The following is a 23,833-nucleotide window of genomic DNA, read 5'->3' as shown; positions in this document are numbered from 1 at the left end:
TGAAATATGTTCCAGAGAATCATTGTGTTGTCGACAGAGTTGTTCCTGATGCGATTCTCCATCCCGCTGGTCATTTTGTTGGGTGCTGATCTGTTCAATCTTCTGCTGCATGCTCTTGCAATGTCCAACCACCGACATATGTGCTGACACAAGTTGATCGTAGTATCGGGCCAGCGATATCATTGCGTCATTTTGTTGAACAACAGCTGTCTTGATATGGTCGATGTTCTGTTCCACGTTGTCCAAACGATTATTAATCCTTTGGCTTTCTTCAGCTCTACATTGGTCCATGTTCTTTAAAGCTTCCAGTATTAGATTGAGTGATGACTCTGTAATACAAGTAAATAATTTAGTTTAACAAATTACAGTTGAACACAATTAAACACTCCTAAATTGTAAATAAATATAAAATTGCTACCTCCTGGCGTAGTTTCCGGTGTTTTTGATTCAAGGACTTCTGGTACACTGCCTGAAGTTTCCATGTCCGGAATTTGCTCTGTTCTTTCAACAAGATTATGGTCTCCAATTGCAGGGTAGCTCTGTGAAAAGGACTCTTCTGGCAGTGTCTGTGGGTGCCCCTGTGATGAATTTTCTTCTGGAAGTGGCTGTTGGGATGATGTTTCTTCCTGCACCGTGGGTGGGTGCATCTGGGCTGATTCTGCTTGAAGTGTCGCTGCTTGCAGTGTTGAATCAATCGGCAATATTGTATGCTGTATCTGGGTTTCTAAAATGTCAATATAGATATATACAATAATTATAACCCAAAAATATGCAGTGCCAGAAATACAGACAGCTAAAGATACGCAAACAGTGCAAGCTAGAGGTATATACCCATTGATAGATATACATGTACCAAAATTTATAATTTCATGTACAAAAACTATGCCTTACCGGTATCCTCAGCACCTCCTCCAGTTGTCGGATATCCAAAAGAAACTCTTCTCTTTGCCTTAACTGTGGAATCTGTAATATTTATATAAAGAACATACTGTAGTTATTAGTTTTGTTTCCATACAAAATATTTTTTGAATATATATATATATATATATATATATATATGAAAATACGATATGTCCCTAACCTTTCTGCGATTTTGTTTTCTTCTTTGGCGTTGTTTCCGTTTGTGGCGTGCTATGTTTTGTTGGCGTAGAATATTTTCTGGCTCCTTTTGAAAGAAATACGAAATTTAAATTTTTGTTGAAATAATTAGTTTTTTAAAAAGAATATTAAAAAATTAATTTTATAGAATTTTTAAAAATAATACCTTCTGCACTGGTTCCTGCCATTTCTTCCTGCACAAGTACGAAGTAGTTCTCCATCTTCTTTTCCCAATCCTTGTGTAATTTTTGCCCTTTTTGGATCTTGAGATTGACGGATCTTCTACAGTCGCGTAACCTTTTCTTGCAACTTTCGTTGCTTCGCTTGAACCCACCTCCCAAAGAAACTGATTCAGAGATTTCATTCCACGTCGTTCCCTTGAATCGGTGATGAACATTTCTTGCCGGCGATCCGAAAAGTTGAAAGGAGTGATGAACAACTTGATTGATTAGGGTGTCCGTTTCTTCATCTGTGAAGTTGGGTGCCCTGCTGCTGGATTCTTCTCCCGAGTCCGCTTCTTCATGCGAAACTCTGCCATGGTCGGTTGGTGATGTTTGTTGCTGTCTTTCCGAGGATTCTTCTTCCTGTGCGGATAGAGAAAGCCTCCTTGCTTCTTCCTCGGACATCTCTGAAAAAAAAACTTAAAAAAAAAAAAAAATCATACTAATATTAATAATAATAATAATAATAATTAGTATACTAGCAGTGCAACATACCCAAATTTTGCCAACCAGCTGTTACAAATATACACAAGTAATGAACCCCAGCAGTGCCAAATACAGAAATTATGCCACCCAGCAGTGCCAGATACTCAAATTAGGCCACCCAGCAGTGCCAAATACATAAATTATGCCACCCAGCAGTGCCAGATACCCAAATTATGCCACCCAGCAGTGCCAAATATAGAAATTATGCCACCCAGCAGTGCCAAATACAGAAATTATGCCACCCAGCAGTGCCAGATACTCAAATTATGCCACCCAGCAGTGCCAAATACAGAAATTATGCCACCCAGCAGTGCCAGATACTCAAATTATGCCACCCAGCAGTGCCAAATACAGAAATTATGCCACCCAGCAGTGCCAGATACCCAAATTATGCCACCCAGCAGTGCCAGATACCCAAATTATGCCATCCAGCAGTGCCAAATACAGAAATTATGCCACCCAGCAGTGCCAAATACATAAACTATGCAACCCAGCAGTGCCAAATATAGAAATTATGCCACCCAGCAGTGCCAGATACCCAAAATATGCCACCCAGCAGTGCCAAATATATAAATTATGCCACCCAGCAGTGCCAGATACCCAAATTATGCCACCCAGCAGTGCCAAATATAGAAATTATGCCACCCAGCAGTGCCAAATACAGAAATTATGCCACCCAGCAGTGCCAGATACTCAAATTATGCCACCCAGCAGTGCCAAATACAGAAATTATGCCACCTAGCAGTGCCAGATACCCAAATTATGCCACCCAGCAGTGCCAGATACCCAAATTATGCCATCCAGCAGTGCCAAATACAGAAATTATGCCACCCAGCAGTGCCAAATACATAAACTATGCAACCCAGCAGTGCCAAATACAGAAATTATGCCACCCAGCAGTGCCAGATACCCAAATTATGCCACCCAGCAGTGCCAGATACCCAAATTATGCCATCCAGCAGTGCCAAATACAGAAATTATGCCACCCAGCAGTGCCAAATACATAAACTATGCAACCCAGCAGTGCCAAATATAGAAATTATGCCACCCAGCAGTGCCAGATACCCAAAATATGCCACCCAGCAGTGCCAAATACATAAATTATGCCACCCAGCAGTGCCAGATACCCAAATTATGCCACCCAGCAGTGCCAAATATAGAAATTATGCCATCCAGCAGTGCCAAATACAGAAATTATGCCACCCAGCAGTGCCAAATACATAAACTATGCCACCCAGCAGTGCCAAATATAGAAATTATGCCACCCAGCAGTGCCAGATACCCAAATTATGCCACCCAGCAGTGCCAGATACCCAAATTATGCCATCCAGCAGTGCCAAATACAGAAATTATGCCACCCAGCAGTGCCAAATACATAAACTATGCAACCCAGCAGTGCCAAATACAGAAATTATGCCACCCAGCAGTGCCAGATACCCAAATTATGCCACCCAGCAGTGCCAGATACCCAAATTATGCCATCCAGCAGTGCCAAATACAGAAATTATGCCACTCAGCAGTGCCAAATACATAAACTATGCAACCCAGCAGTGCCAAATATAGAAATTATGCCACCCAGCAGTGCCAGATACCCAAAATATGCCACCCAGCAGTGCCAAATACATAAATTAAGCCACCCAGCAGTGCCAGATACCCAAATTATGCCACCCAGCAGTGCCAAATATAGAAATTATGCCATCCAGCAGTGCCAAATACAGAAATTATGCCACCCAGCAGTGCCAAATACATAAACTATGCAACCCAGCAGTGCCAAATACAGAAATTATGCCACCCAGCAGTGCCAAATACAGAAATTATGCCACCCAGCAGTGCCAGATACCCAAAATATGCCACCCAGCAGTGCCAAATATAGAAAATATGGCACCCAGCAGTGCCAAATACAGAAATTATGCCACCCAGCAGTGCCAAATACAGAAATTATGCCACCCAGCAGTGCCAGATACCCAAATTATGCCACCCAGCAGTGGCAGATACCCAAATTATGCCACCCAGCAGTGCCAAATACATAAATTATGCCACCCAGCAGTGCCAAATACAGAAATTATGCCACCCAGCAGTGCCAGATACCCAAAATATGCCACCCAGCAGTGCCAAATATAGAAATTATGGCACCCAGCAGTGCCAAATACAGAAATTATGCCACCCAGCAGTGCCAAATACAGAAATTATGCCACCCAGCAGTGCCAGATACCCAAATTATGCCACCCAGCAGTGCCAGATACCCAAATTATGCCACCCAGCAGTGCCAAATACAGAAATTATGCCATCCAGCAGGGCCAGATACCAAAATTATGCCACCCAGCAGTGCCAAATACATAAATTATGCCACCCAGCAGTGCCAAATACATAAATTATGCCAAACAGCTGTGACATATACACAAATAATGAACCCAAGCAGTGACAGATATACACATTTGGCAAACAAACGGTGAAAAATACACACATTATGCCAGAAAGCAGTGCCAGATACCGACATCTCACACACTGCAGTAACAGATATACAAATAATGCCAATCAGCAGTGGCAGGGATAGCAGTTGGAAGAGATAATAAGAAACATGGGACAGTTTATTTAGCATGATAGTGTAATAGAAAGACAGAGTACATTTAGCTCAGCGCTTACCTATTAAGATGAGAAAAAAAAAACTGGATTGGTCTTCTCTTCGTATGAAGAATTCTTGTCACGGTCACTTCTCCAGAAAAGCTCTGATATGTAAATCAGAATCGCTAGAAGCCAATCACAAGACGCTAACAGACCGTATACAGCCAGTTAGCAGTCTCAAGCAAATGGCGCCTATGCAAGGGAGGGACAGAGTTTATATTCTGTGTAAAAGTGCGGGAACATCGCTCCTCCTTCAAATAGGAATCATGTAGTATTATTGGCTAATTTAGTGGCACCACTATACGTCAGGTTATACTGAACTGTTGATTTGTCTTATGTAGGAGTATATTTTATTGGTTGGATTTCAGCGCGAACGGACATGTTATGTTTTGATTGGTGTCATCAGTGATAGCATTATTTAAATCAAATTTAAAAAAAAAAAACAGTAACCGGAATGTATCTTGGAACGTTGTCCGTGAACGGTTAATTTAAGCAAACTCTGCCATTATGGAGCTTGCAGTACTTATCGACGGGGATTATGTAGCTGGAGTGTTGGTGTAATTTTGGCACATATAGTGCAATGGGGAATGCTGGCTGCACCTCAGCACGAGAACGGGGTGACGTTCCGGTGTGCTGGGGCGTATAGGGGCAGTACACGGCTGTGGGGGAGCTTATGGTGGGAGAGGGGTAGATGGCTAGAGAGAGCGGTGTGCGTCTTGGGGTACATGGCTGGTGATAGCTGGTGTTCGGGGGACAGTTGGAGGGAGGCGTTGTGTCACTTGTAGTGCCACGGTGAAACATGGGGCGCGTAATGTAGTGGGGTGTCTAGCTAGGCGTGTAAATGTAGACGGGCAGCGGGGTGACTAGGGGGGATGGAGGCGGCGTCTAACTTTGGACGGGTATCGTGGGGAATAGCGGGGGGGGGGGGGGGAGGTGTCAGCGTTGCAGATGTGCAGCCGGGTGCCCAGGTGTGCTGGCAGACATGGGTGGGGTGTTTCTTAAAGGGTGTGACTGTGCTACCAGAGCGGGGAGCAGTGCCAGGGCGTTGTGTTACTTGTAGTGCCACGGTGAAACATGGGGCGCGTAATGTAGTGGAGTGTCTAGCTAGGCGTGTAAATGTAGACGGGCAGCGGGGTGACTAGGGGGGATGGAGGCGGCGTCTAACTTTGGACGGGTATCGTGGGGAATAGCGGGGGGGGGGGGAGGGTGTCAGCGTTGCAGATGTGCAGCCGGGTGCCCAGGTGTGCTGACAGACATGGGTGGGGTGTTTCTTAAAGGGTGTGACTGTGCTACCAGAGCGGGGAGCAGTGCCAGGGCGTTGTGTTACTTGTAGTGCCACGGTGAAACATGGGGCGCGTAATGTAGTGGGGTGTCTAGCTAGGCGTGTAAATGTAGACGGGCAGCGGGGTGACTAGGGGGGATGGAGGCGGCGTCTAACTTTGGACGGGTATCGTGGGGAATAGCGGGGGGGGGGGGGGAGGGTATCAGCGTTGCAGATGTGCAGCCGGGTGCCCAGGTGTGCTGACAGACATGGGTGGGGTGTTTCTTAAAGGGTGTGACTGTGCTACCAGAGCGGGGAGCAGTGCCAGGGCGTTGTGTTACTTGTAGTGCCACGGTGAAACATGGGGCGCGTAATGTAGTGGGGTGTCTAGCTAGGCGTGTAAATGTAGACGGGCAGCGGGGTGACTAGGGGGGATGGAGGCGGCGTCTAACTTTGGAAGGGTATCGTGGGGAATAGCGGGGGGGGGAGGGTGTCAGCGTTGCAGATGTGCAGCCGGGTGCCCAGGTGTGCTGGCAGACATGGGTGGGGTGTTTCTTAAAGGGTGTGACTGTGCTACCAGAGCGGGGAGCAGTGCCAGGGCGTTGTGTTACTTGTAGTGCCACGGTGAAACATGGGGCGCGTAATGTAGTGGGGTGTCTAGCTAGGCGTGTAAATGTAGACGGGCAGCGGGGTGACTAGGGGGGATGGAGGCGGCGTCTAACTTTGGACGGGTATCGTGGGGAATAGCGGGGGGGGGGGGGGGAGGGTGCCAGCGTTGCAGATGTGCAGCCGGGTGCCCAGGTGTGCTGGCAGACATGGGTGGGGTGTTTCTTAAAGGGTGTGACTGTGCTACCAGAGCGGGGAGCAGTGCCAGGGCGTTGTGTTACTTGTAGTGCCACGGTGAAACATGGGGCGCGTAATGTAGTGGAGTGTCTAGCTAGGCGTGTAAATGTAGACGGGCAGCGGGGTGACTAGGGGGGATGGAGGCGGCGTCTAACTTTGGACGGGTATCGTGGGGAATAGCGGGGGGGGGGGAGGGTGTCAGCGTTGCAGATGTGCAGCCGGGTGCCCAGGTGTGCTGACAGACATGGGTGGGGTGTTTCTTAAAGGGTGTGACTGTGCTACCAGAGCGGGGAGCAGTGCCAGGGCGTTGTGTTACTTGTAGTGCCACGGTGAAACATGGGGCGCGTAATGTAGTGGGGTGTCTAGCTAGGCGTGTAAATGTAGACGGGCAGCGGGGTGACTAGGGGGGATGGAGGCGGCGTCTAACTTTGGACGGGTATCGTGGGGAATAGCGGGGGGGGGGGGGAGGGTGTCAGCGTTGCAGATGTGCAGCCGGGTGCCCAGGTGTGCTGACAGACATGGGTGGGGTGTTTCTTAAAGGGTGTGACTGTGCTACCAGAGCGGGGAGCAGTGCCAGGGCGTTGTGTTACTTGTAGTGCCACGGTGAAACATGGGGCGCGTAATGTAGTGGGGTGTCTAGCTAGGCGTGTAAATGTAGACGGGCAGCGGGGTGACTAGGGGGGATGGAGGCGGCGTCTAACTTTGGAAGGGTATCGTGGGGAATAGCGGGGGGGGGGGGAGGGTGTCAGCGTTGCAGATGTGCAGCCGGGTGCCCAGGTGTGCTGACAGACATGGGTGGGGTGTTTCTTAAAGGGTGTGACTGTGCTACCAGAGCGGGGAGCAGTGCCAGGGCGTTGTGTTACTTGTAGTGCCACGGTGAAACATGGGGCGCGTAATGTAGTGGGGTGTCTAGCTAGGCGTGTAAATGTAGACGGGCAGCGGGGTGACTAGGGGGGATGGAGGCGGCGTCTAACTTTGGAAGGGTATCGTGGGGAATAGCGGGGGGGGGGGGGAGGGTGTCAGCGTTGCAGATGTGCAGCCGGGTGCCCAGGTGTGCTGACAGACATGGGTGGGGTGTTTCTTAAAGGGTGTGACTGTGCTACCAGAGCGGGGAGCAGTGCCAGGGCGTTGTGTTACTTGTAGTGCCACGGTGAAACATGGGGCGCGTAATGTAGTGGGGTGTCTAGCTAGGCGTGTAAATGTAGACGGGCAGCGGGGTGACTAGGGGGGATGGAGGCGGCGTCTAACTTTGGAAGGGTATCGTGGGGAATAGCGGGGGGGGGGGGAGGGTGTCAGCGTTGCAGATGTGCAGCCGGGTGCCCAGGTGTGCTGACAGACATGGGTGGGGTGTTTCTTAAAGGGTGTGACTGTGCTACCAGAGCGGGGAGCAGTGCCAGGGCGTTGTGTTACTTGTAGTGCCACGGTGAAACATGGGGCGCGTAATGTAGTGGGGTGTCTAGCTAGGCGTGTAAATGTAGACGGGCAGCGGGGTGACTAGGGGGGATGGAGGCGGCGTCTAACTTTGGAAGGGTATCGTGGGGAATAGCGGGGGGGGGGAGGGTGTCAGCGTTGCAGATGTGCAGCCGGGTGCCCAGGTGTGCTGGCAGACATGGGTGGGGTGTTTCTTAAAGGGTGTGACTGTGCTACCAGAGCGGGGAGCAGTGCCAGGGCGTTGTGTTACTTGTAGTGCCACGGTGAAACATGGGGCGCGTAATGTAGTGGAGTGTCTAGCTAGGCGTGTAAATGTAGACGGGCAGCGGGGTGACTAGGGGGGATGGAGGCGGCGTCTAACTTTGGACGGGTATCGTGGGGAATAGCGGGGGGGGGGGGGGGTGTCAGCGTTGCAGATGTGCAGCCGGGTGCCCAGGTGTGCTGACAGACATGGGTGGGGTGTTTCTTAAAGGGTGTGACTGTGCTACCAGAGCAGGGAGCAGTGCCAGGGCGTTGTGTTACTTGTAGTGCCACGGTGAAACATGGGGCGCGTAATGTAGTGGGGTGTCTAGCTAGGCGTGTAAATGTAGACGGGCAGCGGGGTGACTAGGGGGGATGGAGGCGGCGTCTAACTTTGGACGGGTATCGTGGGGAATAGCGGGGGGGGGGGGGGAGGGTGTCAGCGTTGCAGATGTGCAGCCGGGTGCCCAGGTGTGCTGACAGACATGGGTGGGGTGTTTCTTAAAGGGTGTGACTGTGCTACCAGAGCGGGGAGCAGTGCCAGGGCGTTGTGTTACTTGTAGTGCCACGGTGAAACATGGGGCGCGTAATGTAGTGGGGTGTCTAGCTAGGCGTGTAAATGTAGACGGGCAGCGGGGTGACTAGGGGGGATGGAGGCGGCGCCTAACTTTGGAAGGGTATCGTGGGGAATAGCGGGGGGGGGGGAGGGTGTCAGCGTTGCAGATGTGCAGCCGGGTGCCCAGGTGTGCTGGCAGACATGGGTGGGGTGTTTCTTAAAGGGTGTGACTGTGCTACCAGAGCGGGGAGCAGTGCCAGGGCGTTGTGTTACTTGTAGTGCCACGGTGAAACATGGGGCGCGTAATGTAGTGGGGTGTCTAGCTAGGCGTGTAAATGTAGACGGGCAGCGGGGTGACTAGGGGGGATGGAGGCGGCGTCTAACTTTGGAAGGGTATCGTGGGGAATAGCGGGGGGGGGGGGAGGGTGTCAGCGTTGCAGATGTGCAGCCGGGTGCCCAGGTGTGCTGACAGACATGGGTGGGGTGTTTCTTAAAGGGTGTGACTGTGCTACCAGAGCGGGGAGCAGTGCCAGGGCGTTGTGTTACTTGTAGTGCCACGGTGAAACATGGGGCGCGTAATGTAGTGGGGTGTCTAGCTAGGCGTGTAAATGTAGACGGGCAGCGGGGTGACTAGGGGGGATGGAGGCGGCGTCTAACTTTGGAAGGGTATCGTGGGGAATAGCGGGGGGGGGGGGAGGGTGTCAGCGTTGCAGATGTGCAGCCGGGTGCCCAGGTGTGCTGGCAGACATGGGTGGGGTGTTTCTTAAAGGGTGTGACTGTGCTACCAGAGCGGGGAGCAGTGCCAGGGCGTTGTGTTACTTGTAGTGCCACGGTGAAACATGGGGCGCGTAATGTAGTGGGGTGTCTAGCTAGGCGTGTAAATGTAGACGGGCAGCGGGGTGACTAGGGGGGATGGAGGCGGCATCTAACTTTGGAAGGGTATCGTGGGGAATAGCGGGGGGGGGGGGGGAGGGTGTCAGCGTTGCAGATGTGCAGCCGGGTGCCCAGGTGTGCTGGCAGACATGGGTGGGGTGTTTCTTAAAGGGTGTGACTGTGCTACCAGAGCGGGGAGCAGTGCCAGGGCGTTGTGTTACTTGTAGTGCCACGGTGAAACATGGGGCGCGTAATGTAGTGGGGTGTCTAGCTAGGCGTGTAAATGTAGACGGGCAGCGGGGTGACTAGGGGGGATGGAGGCGGCGTCTAACTTTGGACGGGTATCGTGGGGAATAGCGGGGGGGGGGGGGAGGGTGTCAGCGTTGCAGATGTGCAGCCGGGTGCCCAGGTGTGCTGGCAGCTGACAGACATGGGTGGGGTGTTTCTTAAAGGGTGTGACTGTGCTACCAGAGCGGGGAGCAGTGCCAGGGCGTTGTGTTACTTGTAGTGCCACGGTGAAACATGGGGCGCGTAATGTAGTGGGGTGTCTAGCTAGGCGTGTAAATGTAGACGGGCAGCGGGGTGACTAGGGGGGATGGAGGCGGCGTCTAACTTTGGACGGGTATCGTGGGGAATAGCGGGGGGGAGGGTGTCAGCGTTGCAGATGTGCAGCCGGGTGCCCAGGTGTGCTGACAGACATGGGTGGGGTGTTTCTTAAAGGGTGTGACTGTGCTACCAGAGCGGGGAGCAGTGCCAGGGCGTTGTGTTACTTGTAGTGCCACGGTGAAACATGGGGCGCGTAATGTAGTGGGGTGTCTAGCTAGGCGTGTAAATGTAGACGGGCAGCGGGGTGACTAGGGGGGATGGAGGCGGCGTCTAACTTTGGACGGGTATCGTGGGGAATAGCGGGGGGGGGGGGGGGGGGAGGGTGTCAGCGTTGCAGATGTGCAGCCGGGTGCCCAGGTGTGCTGACAGACATGGGTGGGGTGTTTCTTAAAGGGTGTGACTGTGCTACCAGAGCGGGGAGCAGTGCCAGGGCGTTGTGTTACTTGTAGTGCCACGGTGAAACATGGGGCGCGTAATGTAGTGGGGTGTCTAGCTAGGCGTGTAAATGTAGACGGGCAGCGGGGTGACTAGGGGGGATGGAGGCGGCGTCTAACTTTGGAAGGGTATCGTGGGGAATAGCGGGGGGGGGGGGGAGGGTGTCAGCGTTGCAGATGTGCAGCCGGGTGCCCAGGTGTGCTGACAGACATGGGTGGGGTGTTTCTTAAAGGGTGTGACTGTGCTACCAGAGCGGGGAGCAGTGCCAGGGCGTTGTGTTACTTGTAGTGCCACGGTGAAACATGGGGCGCGTAATGTAGTGGGGTGTCTAGCTAGGCGTGTAAATGTAGACGGGCAGCGGGGTGACTAGGGGGGATGGAGGCGGCGTCTAACTTTGGAAGGGTATCGTGGGGAATAGCGGGGGGGGGGGGAGGGTGTCAGCGTTGCAGATGTGCAGCCGGGTGCCCAGGTGTGCTGGCAGACATGGGTGGGGTGTTTCTTAAAGGGTGTGACTGTGCTACCAGAGCGGGGAGCAGTGCCAGGGCGTTGTGTTACTTGTAGTGCCACGGTGAAACATGGGGCGCGTAATGTAGTGGGGTGTCTAGCTAGGCATGTAAATGTAGACGGGCAGCGGGGTGACTAGGGGGGATGGAGGCGGCATCTAACTTTGGAAGGGTATCGTGGGGAATAGCGGGGGGGGGGAGGGTGTCAGCGTTGCAGATGTGCAGCCGGGTGCCCAGGTGTGCTGGCAGACATGGGTGGGGTGTTTCTTAAAGGGTGTGACTGTGCTACCAGAGCGGGGAGCAGTGCCAGGGCGTTGTGTTACTTGTAGTGCCACGGTGAAACATGGGGCGCGTAATGTAGTGGGGTGTCTAGCTAGGCGTGTAAATGTAGACGGGCAGCGGGGTGACTAGGGGGGATGGAGGCGGCGTCTAACTTTGGAAGGGTATCGTGGGGAATAGCGGGGGGGGGAGGGTGTCAGCGTTGCAGATGTGCAGCCGGGTGCCCAGGTGTGCTGGCAGACATGGGTGGGGTGTTTCTTAAAGGGTGTGACTGTGCTACCAGAGCGGGGAGCAGTGCCAGGGCGTTGTGTTACTTGTAGTGCCACGGTGAAACATGGGGTGCGTAATGTAGTGGGGTGTCTAGCTAGGCGTGTAAATGTAGACGGGCAGCGGGGTGACTAGGGGGGATGGAGGCGGCATCTAACTTTGGAAGGGTATCGTGGGGAATAGCGGGGGGGGGGGGGAGGGTGTCAGCGTTGCAGATGTGCAGCCGGGTGCCCAGGTGTGCTGGCAGACATGGGTGGGGTGTTTCTTAAAGGGTGTGACTGTGCTACCAGAGCGGGGAGCAGTGCCAGGGCGTTGTGTTACTTGTAGTGCCACGGTGAAACATGGGGCGCGTAATGTAGTGGGGTGTCTAGCTAGGCGTGTAAATGTAGACGGGCAGCGGGGTGACTAGGGGGGATGGAGGCGGCGTCTAACTTTGGACGGGTATCGTGGGGAATAGCGGGGGGGGGGGGAGGGTGTCAGCGTTGCAGATGTGCAGCCGGGTGCCCAGGTGTGCTGACAGACATGGGTGGGGTGTTTTTTAAAGGGTGTGACTGTGCTACCAGAGCGGGGAGCAGTGCCAGGGCGTTGTGTTACTTGTAGTGCCACGGTGAAACATGGGGCGCGTAATGTAGTGGGGTGTCTAGCTAGGCGTGTAAATGTAGACGGGCAGCGGGGTGACTAGAGGGGATGGAGGCGGCGTCTAACTTTGGACGGGTATCGTGGGGAATAGCGGGGGGGGGGGGAGGGTGTCAGCGTTGCAGATGTGCAGCCGGGTGCCCAGGTGTGCTGGCAGACATGGGTGGGGTGTTTCTTAAAGGGTGTGACTGTGCTACCAGAGCGGGGAGCAGTGCCAGGGCGTTGTGTTACTTGTAGTGCCACGGTGAAACATGGGGCGCGTAATGTAGTGGGGTGTCTAGCTAGGCGTGTAAATGTAGACGGGCAGCGGGGTGACTAGGGGGGATGGAGGCGGCGTCTAACTTTGGAAGGGTATCGTGGGGAATAGCGGGGGGGGGGAGGGTGTCAGCGTTGCAGATGTGCAGCCGGGTGCCCAGGTGTGCTGGCAGACATGGGTGGGGTGTTTCTTAAAGGGTGTGACTGTGCTACCAGAGCGGGGAGCAGTGCCAGGGCGTTGTGTTACTCGTAGTGCCACGGTGAAACATGGGGCGCGTAATGTAGTGGGGTGTCTAGCTAGGCGTGTAAATGTAGACGGGCAGCGGGGTGACTAGGGGGGATGGAGGCGGCGTCTAACTTTGGAAGGGTATCGTGGGGAATAGCGGGGGGGGGGGGGGAGGGTGTCAGCGTTGCAGATGTGCAGCCGGGTGCCCAGGTGTGCTGACAGACATGGGTGGGGTGTTTCTTAAAGGGTGTGACTGTGCTACCAGAGCGGGGAGCAGTGCCAGGGCGTTGTGTTACTTGTAGTGCCACGGTGAAACATGGGGCGCGTAATGTAGTGGGGTGTCTAGCTAGGCGTGTAAATGTAGACGGGCAGCGGGGTGACTAGGGGGGATGGAGGCGGCGTCTAACTTTGGAAGGGTATCGTGGGGAATAGCGGGGGGGGGGAGGGTGTCAGCGTTGCAGATGTGCAGCCGGGTGCCCAGGTATGCTGGCAGACATGGGTGGGGTGTTTCTTAAAGGGTGTGACTGTGCTACCAGAGCGGGGAGCAGTGCCAGGGCGTTGTGTTACTTGTAGTGCCACGGTGAAACATGGGGCGCGTAATGTAGTGGGGTGTCTAGCTAGGCGTGTAAATGTAGACGGGCAGCGGGGTGACTAGGGGGGGATGGAGGCGGCGTCTAACTTTGGAAGGGTATCGTGGGGAATAGTGGGGGGGGGGGGTGTCAGCGTTGCAGATGTGCAGCCGGGTGCCCAGGTGTGCTGGCAGACATGGGTGGGGTGTTTCTTAAAGGGTGTGACTGTGCTACCAGAGCGGGGAGCAGTGCCAGGGCGTTGTGTTACTTGTAGTGCCACGGTGAAACATGGGGCGCGTAATGTAGTGGGGTGTCTAGCTAGGCGTGTAAATGTAGACGGGCAGCGGGGTGACTAGGGGGGATGGAGGCGGCGTCTAACTTTGGAAGGGTATCGTGGGGAATAGCGGGGGGGGGAGGGTGTTGCAGATGTGCAGCAGGTCAGGGTATTGTGTAGGTGGTGGATGTAAGGGCTAGGCAGGGATAGCGCTGTAGAGTGTTTTTCTATACTTGGCCTATTTATATGTCGATATATTAAATGTAGTGTCGGTCTATGGTTTGTCGATATTCAGTAAGTCGATGTATTTGTTTGTCGAACAATTACATGTCGATCTATGTGTGGTCGGTCTATGGTTTGTCGATCTTATGTATGTCGATGTATTTGTTTGTCGAACAATTACTTGTCAATCTAAGGTTTGTCGATCTTCAGTAAGTCGATGTATTTGTTTGTCGCACAATTACATGTCGATCTATGTTTTGTCTGTCTATGGTTGGTCGATCTTCAGTAGGTCGATGCATTTGTTTGTAGAACAATTACATGTCGATGATTTGTTGGTCGACCTGACGTTGTTTCGATGTTGTGCGTGATCGATCATTTGTGTGTCGATGTTTTGTTTATCGAGTATACGTATTGTCGATGTTCAGTGTTTGTCGATGTAGTGTGTGCCGATGTTAGTGTGATGTCGATCTTGTGTTTGTAGATGTTCGAACACTGTCGATGTAGATGTTGTCTATGTTGCGTGGTCGATGTTCGCATTGTCGATCAAGCGTCTGCCGATCCATCGACCGGATACCCCATGGCTGGGCCTGTGTTCGATCCCTCTGGAGCTAATGGTGTCCAGTAGCCTAAGAAGCCAATCCATCCTGCACGCAGGTGAGTTGACTTCTCTCCCCTAAGTCCCTCGATGCAGTGAGCCTGTTGCCAGCAGGACTCACTGAAAATAAAAAACCTAAAAACTTTTTCTAAGCAGCTCTTTAGGAGAGCCACCTAGATTGCACCCTTCTCGGCCGGGCACAAAAACCTAACTGAGGCTTGGAGGAGGGTCATAGGGGGAGGAGCCAGTGCACACCACCTGATCCTAAAGCTTTATTTTTGTGCCCTGTCTCCTGCGGAGCCGCTAATCCCCATGGTCCTGACGGAGTCCCCAGCATCCACTAGGACGTTAGAGAAATAAAGTGCACGGAGATAAGGTACCAGCCGTCAGCTCCAAACTGACATGTCACAGGCTGGGTTTAAAAAATGACAGTTAGGAGCTGATTGGCTGGTACTTTATCTCCATCCACTTTATCTCCAACCAAGGCTTAGTACATAGACCCCTCAGTGATGAATGAGTCAGTCAGTGAGTGAGGGCTTTCACACATATATATATATATAAATATATATATATATATCTATATATATATATATATACAGTATGTGTGTGTGTGTGTGTGTGTGTGTGTGTGTATGTGTGTGTGTGTGTGTGTGTATATATATATATATATATATATATATAGATAGATAGATAGATAGATATACACACACACAAAAAAAAATCTGTTGATAGCCTGAGCATCATAGCTATTTCCTTGACATGTTGAAGTTTGATGGGATTGCATCGATCTTCTGTTTTTGTTGTCGTCCCAATGTATAGTAAATAGTAATGTCAAATTATACAATATTAAATATCAACTGGTCTTGGATTCTGGCTACCTATACATACTAAAATTCCAATTTCAGTATCCCAAAAATATCACTTAAAAAAAGTAAACAATACTGCAGGTAGTTATGAACATGTAAGATATCTTTCCGCCCTAGATGGATATAAATGATATCTTTCAGCCCTAGATGGACATAAATTCGTTATCATTTATTTTTTAGGCTTATATCGCCCAGTGTGCATGGGGGTAATACTGGTGAATGATGAACGATGCACGCTCCCGCACATCGTTCAGCGATCACCAGTATTGAGCTGATGTGCAGCTCAACCTGTCAATGTCAGGCTGAGCTGCATGTCCAGAAATGCCAGCGGTGACTTCACTGATCGTTATTGTTGAATGATAACGTTCAATGCACTATGTCACTGAACGCTATATACTACAACGATATAGTCGTTCATCAACTGCATTTCATTATCGCCTAGTGTGTACCCGGCTTTAGGGGGAATCCTGTCCATTAAGTTAGAAGGAAACTGACACATATAATTTACAGTTATACAGTACATACCTCCAGGCTTGGACTGGCCCACAGGGGTACAGCGGAAACCACCGGTGGGCCCTACTGCCTGGGGGGCCCACCTTCTGCTCTAAGGATCAGGTTCTAGACTGTGCACTTGAATTATACATATGTTACCTTATACTGGACTATGGTGTATTTTCTACAGTGCATTGCTGGTATTAGTCTGTTATTAATCTGGTACATTATCATGCATGCAGCAGCTGAATTTGCTGTATATATTTATGAAGGGGCACAGACATTGCACTCTCTAATGATTAGTCACACCAATGAGATGGCAGGCCACACCCCTCTGCAGACTGACCACACCCCTAACATGGGCCCCTACCCCTGCATTCCCCCAGTGGGCCCTACATGCCCCAGTCCGACACTGCATACCTCTGACTTTGAAATAATTACTTCTGCTTCCTAGAATTAGAATTGTAAATATAATAGTCCCTATATGCAATGAACGTGGAATCTTATTTAATCATCAGTTTACATCCAAGTGGTTAAAACGGGGTGGATTAAAAATTATAGTTAAATTTACAGTTAAAACTCTATTAGCAGACAATAGGTTCTAAAAGGCCCACTATACCCCCCTACCCTCATCCCTACGTGCTTTTTTCTAATGATTAACTAATTTGATAACTAACACAATGCCTTAACTTGAAAAATATTATGCTGGAAACTCTTTATATGATAAAGAAGTTTTGTAAGATTGTAAGCTAGCGCGTAGGGATCTTCCAACCTCTATGTCTGTCTGTTATTACCCAGTTTTGTTCTTTTACTGTTGTTTCCAATTGTAAAGTGCAACGGAATATGATGCACTATATAAGAAAATTAATAAATAATAATAATATTGTATTTGGGTAGTTTGGCAATCCCAGCACTACACTCACATACTGTTGAAACAATTGAAGAAGGTAATCAGTAAATAAAGAACATGAATAATTTAAACCACTCATATACATTTGTTTCACAATACATGATGTTCCCAATCTTGTTGAAAAATGTCACATTTCATAATATGATGGAATTACATTCAAAATTGCACAGTAGTATCACGTAAATGGGCGTCTTACCATGCTACATTCATAATATCACATATCTGATCTATATACAGTTACACAATAAAACGTTTAACCAATAGTACATACAATACTTTTGGGTACTACCAACCAATTGTTAGAACCAATGGCACAGTAAAAAAAAATCTGAAGCAGCCGGTGTGCAGAGGCAGAACTCTGGGAGGCAATGGAGTCATCTGCCGCCGGCTCCTGCTCTGAAGGGGGGCACCTCTCCTCCCATTCTGTGACACTATTGAATTAAGTTAATTGATAGCTGTCGCTGTCTTTTCAGTGGCCGACTTCCTCACTGGTCCCTGCACCTTACAAATCACACCCTCTTTATTATACTGCATATACACATTTTACAAGTATCACACCCAGGAATTTCAAACCACAACCTATTACACTGGAAGCAGGCACCTTGCTGATGAAGCTGTTTGCTCCTGTATAGGAAATATGAGAATTGTAACTATATGAAGATACTTCTCTGACAATTACATATAACTGTTAGAGTTAGAATTAACTGTTAAAGAGTTAGAATTCTCATGCTTCCTCTACAGGAGCAAATAACTCCATCAGTAAAGTGTCTGCTGTTAGTGTAACAGGTCATGGGTTCTAATCCTGGGTATGACTGCTAAGAAATGTGTGATTTAAAATAAAAGACAATTAAATGTATAAATACATTATATAATTTTTTTTCAGAACATTCCATATACACACACACACACACACGCACACACACACACACGCACACACATATATATACACACGCACACATACATATATTTATCTTAATATAGGAAATAGGGGGGTACCAATATTTATCTTGCCTCCGGGCAACTGTGACGAACTTACTCCACTGCCGCTGTGACATTATAAACAACTTGTGCACACATTAACAGTTGGGCATAAATATGTGAATTTCCACACTGTGGGCACTGCAGACTGTGCCTGCTCCTTCATCTCATTTAGGGGGGCATGCTGCCTCCTCCTCCTCCTCCCCCCCCCCCCCCCCCTCCGTTACAACGCCTATGGTGTCAGGGAAAACGCAGGCGTTCCCAAGCGTTTTCAGGGAGGTTATGTGACGTCAGCTCCAGACCTGATCAGCCTGTTCTCATTACACTGTAGGAGTAAGCAGTCTTGGACTAAACATAGAAACATAGAATTTGATGGCAGATAAGAACCACTTGGCCCATCTAGTCTGCCCCTTTTTTTATCCTTTAGGTAATCTCAACCCTTTTTGAACCTTAATTCTTTGTAAGGATATTCATATGCCTATCCTAAGCATGTTTAAATTGGTCTACAGTCTTAGCCTCTACCACCTCTGATGGGAGGCTATTACACTTATCCACTACCCTTTCTGTAAAGTAATTTCTCTGACGTCCTAGTGGATGCTGGGAACTCCGTAAGGACCATGGGGAATAGCGGGCTCCGAAGGAGGCTGGGCACTCTAGAAAGATCTTAGACTACCTGGTGTGCACTGGCTCCTCCCACTATGACCCTCCTCCAAGCCTCAGTTAGATTTCGTGCCCGGCCGAGGTTGGATGCACACTAGGGGCTCTCCTGAGCTCTTAGAAAGTAATAGTCTTAGATTTTTTTATTTTCAGTGAGACCTGCTGGCAACAGGCTCACTGCAGCGAGGGACTAAGGGGAGAAGAAGCGAACTCGCCTGCTTGCAGCCGGATTGGGCTTCTTAGGCTACTGGACACCATTAGCTCCAGAGGGATCGACCGCAGGCCCAGCCTTGATGTTCGGTCCCGGAGCCGCGCCGCCGTCCCCCTTACAGAGCCAGAAGCAAGAAGATGGTCCGGAAAATCGGCGGCATGAAGACTCTGTCTTCACCAAGGTAGCGCACAGCACTGCAGCTGTGCGCCATTGCTCCTCTCACACACTTCACACTCCGGTCACTGAGGGTGCAGGGCGCTGGGGGGGGCGCCCTGAGGCAGCAATAAAAATACCTTGGCTGGCTAAAATACCTCAATATATAGCCCCAGGGGCTATATATGAGGTAAATACCCCTGCCAGAATTCCATAAAAAGCGGGAGAATAGGCCGCGAAAAAGGGGCGGAGCCTATCTCCTCCGCACACTGGCGCCATTTTTCCCTCACAGCTCCGCTGGAAGGAAGCTCCCTGGCTCTTCCCTGCAATCTACAGTACCAGTAAGAGGGAAAAGAGAGGGGGGGCATTAAATTTGGCAGTATATCAAATTTAATGCCCGTTAAGGCCATTCACTGCATGATTGAATATTCTGGAACTAAGGGCCATTTACAATGCCCTAAGTCAAGCAAAATCCCTGCTCCTATACCAGCCGGTGCTGATCCAGTCAGACAACATCACGGCAGTCGCCCATGTGAATCGACAGGGCGGCACAAGAAGCAGGATGGCAATACGCCCGCTATCTCAGATGGCACAAGTAGATGTCGACACGGATACTTACACCAGTGTCGACGACGATGAGCGACCTCCACCCGGGAGAGTGGGGACTTCATCCAGAAGTCTTCCAAATGATTGTAAATCAATGGGGTCGTCCACAGGTGGACATGATGGCGTCCCGCCTAAACAAAAAACTAGAGAGGTATTGCGCCAGGTCAAGAGACCCTCAGGCGATAGCTGTGGACGCTCTAGTGACACCGTGGGTGTACCGGTCAGTTTATGTGTTCCCTCCTCTACCTCTCATACCAAAGGTATTGAGAATAATAAGAAAGCGAGGAGTAAACACAATTCTCGTGGTTCCAGATTGGCCAAGAAGAGCGTGGTACCCGGAACTTCAAGAGATGATCTCAGAGGACCCGTGGTCTCTGCCGCTCAGACAAGACCTGCTACAGCAGGGGCCCTGTCTGTTCCAAGACTTACCGCGGCTGCGTTTGACGGCATGGCGGTTGAACGCCGGATCCTGAAGGAAAAGGGCATTCCGGAGGAAGTCATTCCTACGCTTATTAAAGCCAGGAAAGAGGTCACAGCAACTCATTATCACCGCATATGGCGGAAGTATGTTGCATGGTGTGAGGCCGAAAAGGCCCCAACGGAGGAATTTCAACTAGGTCGATTTCTGCATTTCCTGCAAGCAGGAGTAAATATGGGCCTAAAACTGGGCTCCATTAAGGTACAGATCTCGGCTCTGTCGATTTTCTTTCAAAAAGAACTAGCTTCAGTACCTGAAGTTCAGACATTTGTTAAAGGAGTGCTGCATATTCAGCCCCCGTTTGTGCCCCCTGTGGCACCTTGGGATCTCAACGTGGTGTTGAGTTTCTTAAAATCACATTGGTTTGAACCACTAAAAACCGTGGATCTGAAATATCTCACGTGGAAGGTGGTTATGTTATTGGCCTTGGCTTCTGCCAGGCGAGTATCAGAATTGGCGGCTTTGTCCTGTAAAAGCCCTTATCTGATTTTCCATATGGATAGGGCAGAATTGAGGACTCGTCCCCAGTTTCTCCCAAAGGTGGTGTCAGCGTTTCACCTGAACCAGCCTATTGTGGTGCCTGCGGCTACTAGGGACTTGGAGGACTCCAAGTTGCTAGACGTTGTCAGGGCACTGAAAATATATGTTTCCAGAACGGCTACAGTCAGAAAATCTGACTCGCTGTTTATCCTATATGCACCCAACAAGCTGGGTGCTCCTGCTTCTAAGCAGACTATTGCTCGTTGGATTTGTAATACAATTCAGCTTGCACATTCTGTGGCAGGCCTGCCACAGCCAAAATCTGTCAATGCCCATTCCACAAGGAAGGTGGGCTCATCTTGGGCGGCTGCCCGAGGGGTCTCGGCTTTACAACTTTGCCGAGCTGCTACTTGGTCAGGGGCAAACACATTTGCAAAATTCTATAAATTTGATACCCTGGCTGAGGAGGACCTGGAGTTCTCTCATTCGGTGTTGCAGAGTCATCCGCACTCTCCCGCCCGTTTGGGAGCTTTGGTATAATCCCCATGGTCCTTACGGAGTTCCCAGCATCCACTAGGACGTCAGAGAAAATAAGAATTTACTCACCGGTAATTCTATTTCTCGTAGTCCGTAGTGGATGCTGGGCGCCCATCCCAAGTGCGGTTTATCTGCAATACTTGTACATAGTTACTGTTAACTAAATCGGGTTATTGTTGAGCCATCTGTTGAGAGGCTCTGTTGTTTCATACTGTTAACTGGGTTTCATATCACGAGTTGTACGGTGTGATTGGTGTGGCTGGTATGAGTCTTACCCGGGATTCAAAATCCTTCCTTATTGTGTACTCTCGTCCGGGCACAGTATCCTAACTGAGGCTTGGAGGAGGGTCATAGTGGGAGGAGCCAGTGCACACCAGGTAGTCTAAGATCTTTCTAGAGTGCCCAGCCTCCTTCGGAGCCCGCTATTCCCCATGGTCCTTACGGAGTTCCCAGCATCCACTACGGACTACGAGAAATAGAATTACCGGTGAGTAAATTCTTATTTTTTCCTTAAATTTCCGCTGAACCTGCCTCCCTCCAGTTTCAGTGTATGTCCTCGAGTTCTAATACTTCTCTTCCTTTGAAGAATGTTTCCCTCCTGAACTTTGTTAAAACCTTTGATATATTTGAAAGTTTCTTTTATGTCCCCCCTTTCCCTTCTCTCCTCCAAACTATACATGTTAAGATCTTTTAGCCTTTCCCGGTAAGTTTTGTAATGTAGGCCATGCACCATTTTAGTTGCCCTTCTTTGTACACTCTCTAATGTATTTATATCCTTCTGATATTCCAGATGAAGCCGTACCAATTACCTATACAGTGGCATTATTACTTATTTTTTCCTGCTACTGATTCCTCTCCCTATGCAGCCAAACATCTGATTGCTTTGTTGCATTGCTTTCCTGCCTTTAAGTCAGTTGAAATAGTGACTCCTAAATCTCTTTCCTCCTCAGTGGTTTCCATTACAGAAAGTGGTGCAAGTAGAAAAAATGTCTTATAGGTACTGTGTGCGCGTGCCGAAGATATACATTGCCCCACAGTGCCAGATATACATTGCCCCACAGTGCCAGATACACATTGCCCCACTGTGCCAGATACACAAATGCCCCCAGAGTGCCAGATATACATTGCCTCACAGTTCAGATAAACATTGCCCCACAGTGCCAGATACAGAAATGCCCCCAGAGTGCCAGATATACATTGCCTCACAGTGCCAGATACACAAATGCCCCCACTGTGTCAGATATACATTGCCCCCCAGTGCCAGATACAGAAATGCCCCCACAGTGCCAGATACAGAAATGCCCCCAGTGCCAGATACACATGTCCCCCCAGTGCCATATATGCCCCCAGTGCCAGATACAGAAATGCCTCCACAGTGCCAGATATGCCTCCAGTGCCAGATATGCCCCCAGTGCCAGATACACATGTCCCCCAGTGCCAGATATGCCCCTAGTGCCAGATATTCCCACAGTACCAGATACACATGTCCCCCCAGTGCCAGATATGTCCCCCAGTGCCAGATATGCCCCCAGTTCCAGATATGCCCCCAGTGCCAGGTACACCTGCCCCCCCCCCCCCATTCCCCTGCTGCTTACCGCTGCTGCTGTCCTGTGTGTGAGGGGAATAGAGCACAACCTGCGCCGCTCCTGCCCCTCAGTCTTCGGCGGTGGTGCGGGTGTCTACCTTCAGTTCAGCGCCGATCCGTGAGCCAATCAAAGCTTGCAGTCTGGCAGCCAATCTGGAGCCTTAGCTGCCGGTCTGCGAGCTCTGATTGGCTCATGGGCCAGTGCTGAATTGAATGGAGACACTGAGGGGCAGGAGAGGTGCATGCTGCGCTCTCCTCCCCTTAAGCGGCAGTGAGCAGCAGAGGGAGGGAGCGGTGGCCCCGGCGGCGGTGTGTACAGCATACCCACGGCTAAATTCTTAATGGTACGCCATACCCACCCGTACCCGCCCACTTGCACCGCTGATTATAGTACCCTTGATACTATATTTAGCCTTTGGGTTTTTGAGATTCAAGTGCATGATTTTGCATTTTTTAGCATTAAACTGTAGTTGCCACGTTCTTGCCCATTTCTCAAGCCTAGCTAGGTCATCAATCATTTGTTTTACCCCTCCTGGTGTGTCTACCCTGTTGCATATCTTTGTATCATCTGCAAAAAGGCATACTTTCCCATCAATACCATTTGTAATGTCACCAAAAAAGATATTAAAAAGAACTGGTCCGAGTACAGATCCCTGGGGTACTCCACTGGTAACATTTCCCTCCATAGATTGCACTCCGTTTACTACAACTGTCTGTTTCCTATCCTGCAACCAGGTTCTTATCCATTGAAATGTTTTATAATCCACCCCCACGCTTTCAAGTTTATTTAGCAGTCTGAGATGTGGGACAGTGTCAAATGCCTCACTAAAGTCTAGATATGCTACATCTACAGCTCCCCCTTGATCTATAATTTTCATCACAGAGTCAAAAAAGTCAATAAGATTTGTTTGGCATGATCTCCCTCCAGTAAATCCATGCTGTTTTGGATCCTGCAAGTTGTTTGATTTTAGATATTCCACAACTCTTTCATTTAATAGTTTTTCCATTACTTTCCCTACTAAGGCTTACTGGTCTGTAGTTACTTGCTTCTTCCTTGCTTCCACTTTTGTACAGTGGAACTACATTTGCTCTTTTCCAGCCCTCTGGAATGGTACCTGTATTTAGTGACTGGTTAAATAATTCTGTTAATGGTGCCACAAGCACATCTTTTAGATCTTATAGTATCCTTAGGTGTATCCCATCTGGCCCAATTGTTTTATCCACTTTTAGCTTTGAAAGTTCTGTTAGGATCTTTTCCTCTGTAAATGTACTTTCATCTACCTTATTTTTATGAATATCCTTGCAACTTAACTGTGGCCCCTTCCCTTCTCCTTCTGTATTAAATATTGAACAAAAACAATGATTTAGGTGATCTGCTATTG

At 50.0% G+C, this 23,833-nt stretch overlaps 1 long non-coding RNA gene across 1 annotated transcript; it reads right to left on the bottom strand.

Annotated features, from left to right (window-relative positions):
- Nucleotides 1–258: 258 nt before the first annotated feature.
- On the bottom strand, nt 259–1,159 carry LOC134947530 (uncharacterized). The gene is made up of 4 exons (XR_010182600.1): nt 1,082–1,159; nt 892–963; nt 419–724; nt 259–329 (listed from the first exon to the last, which is right to left on the bottom strand). It is a non-coding gene; the product is annotated as an uncharacterized LOC134947530 (long non-coding RNA).
- Nucleotides 1,160–23,833: the final 22,674 nt, after the last annotated feature.

The sequence above is a fragment of the Pseudophryne corroboree genome, chromosome 8, assembly GCF_028390025.1.
Source record: "Pseudophryne corroboree isolate aPseCor3 chromosome 8, aPseCor3.hap2, whole genome shotgun sequence".
Classification (NCBI taxonomy): domain Eukaryota; kingdom Metazoa; phylum Chordata; class Amphibia; order Anura; family Myobatrachidae; genus Pseudophryne; species Pseudophryne corroboree.
This window is presented reverse-complemented; position numbering and strand designations above follow the sequence as displayed.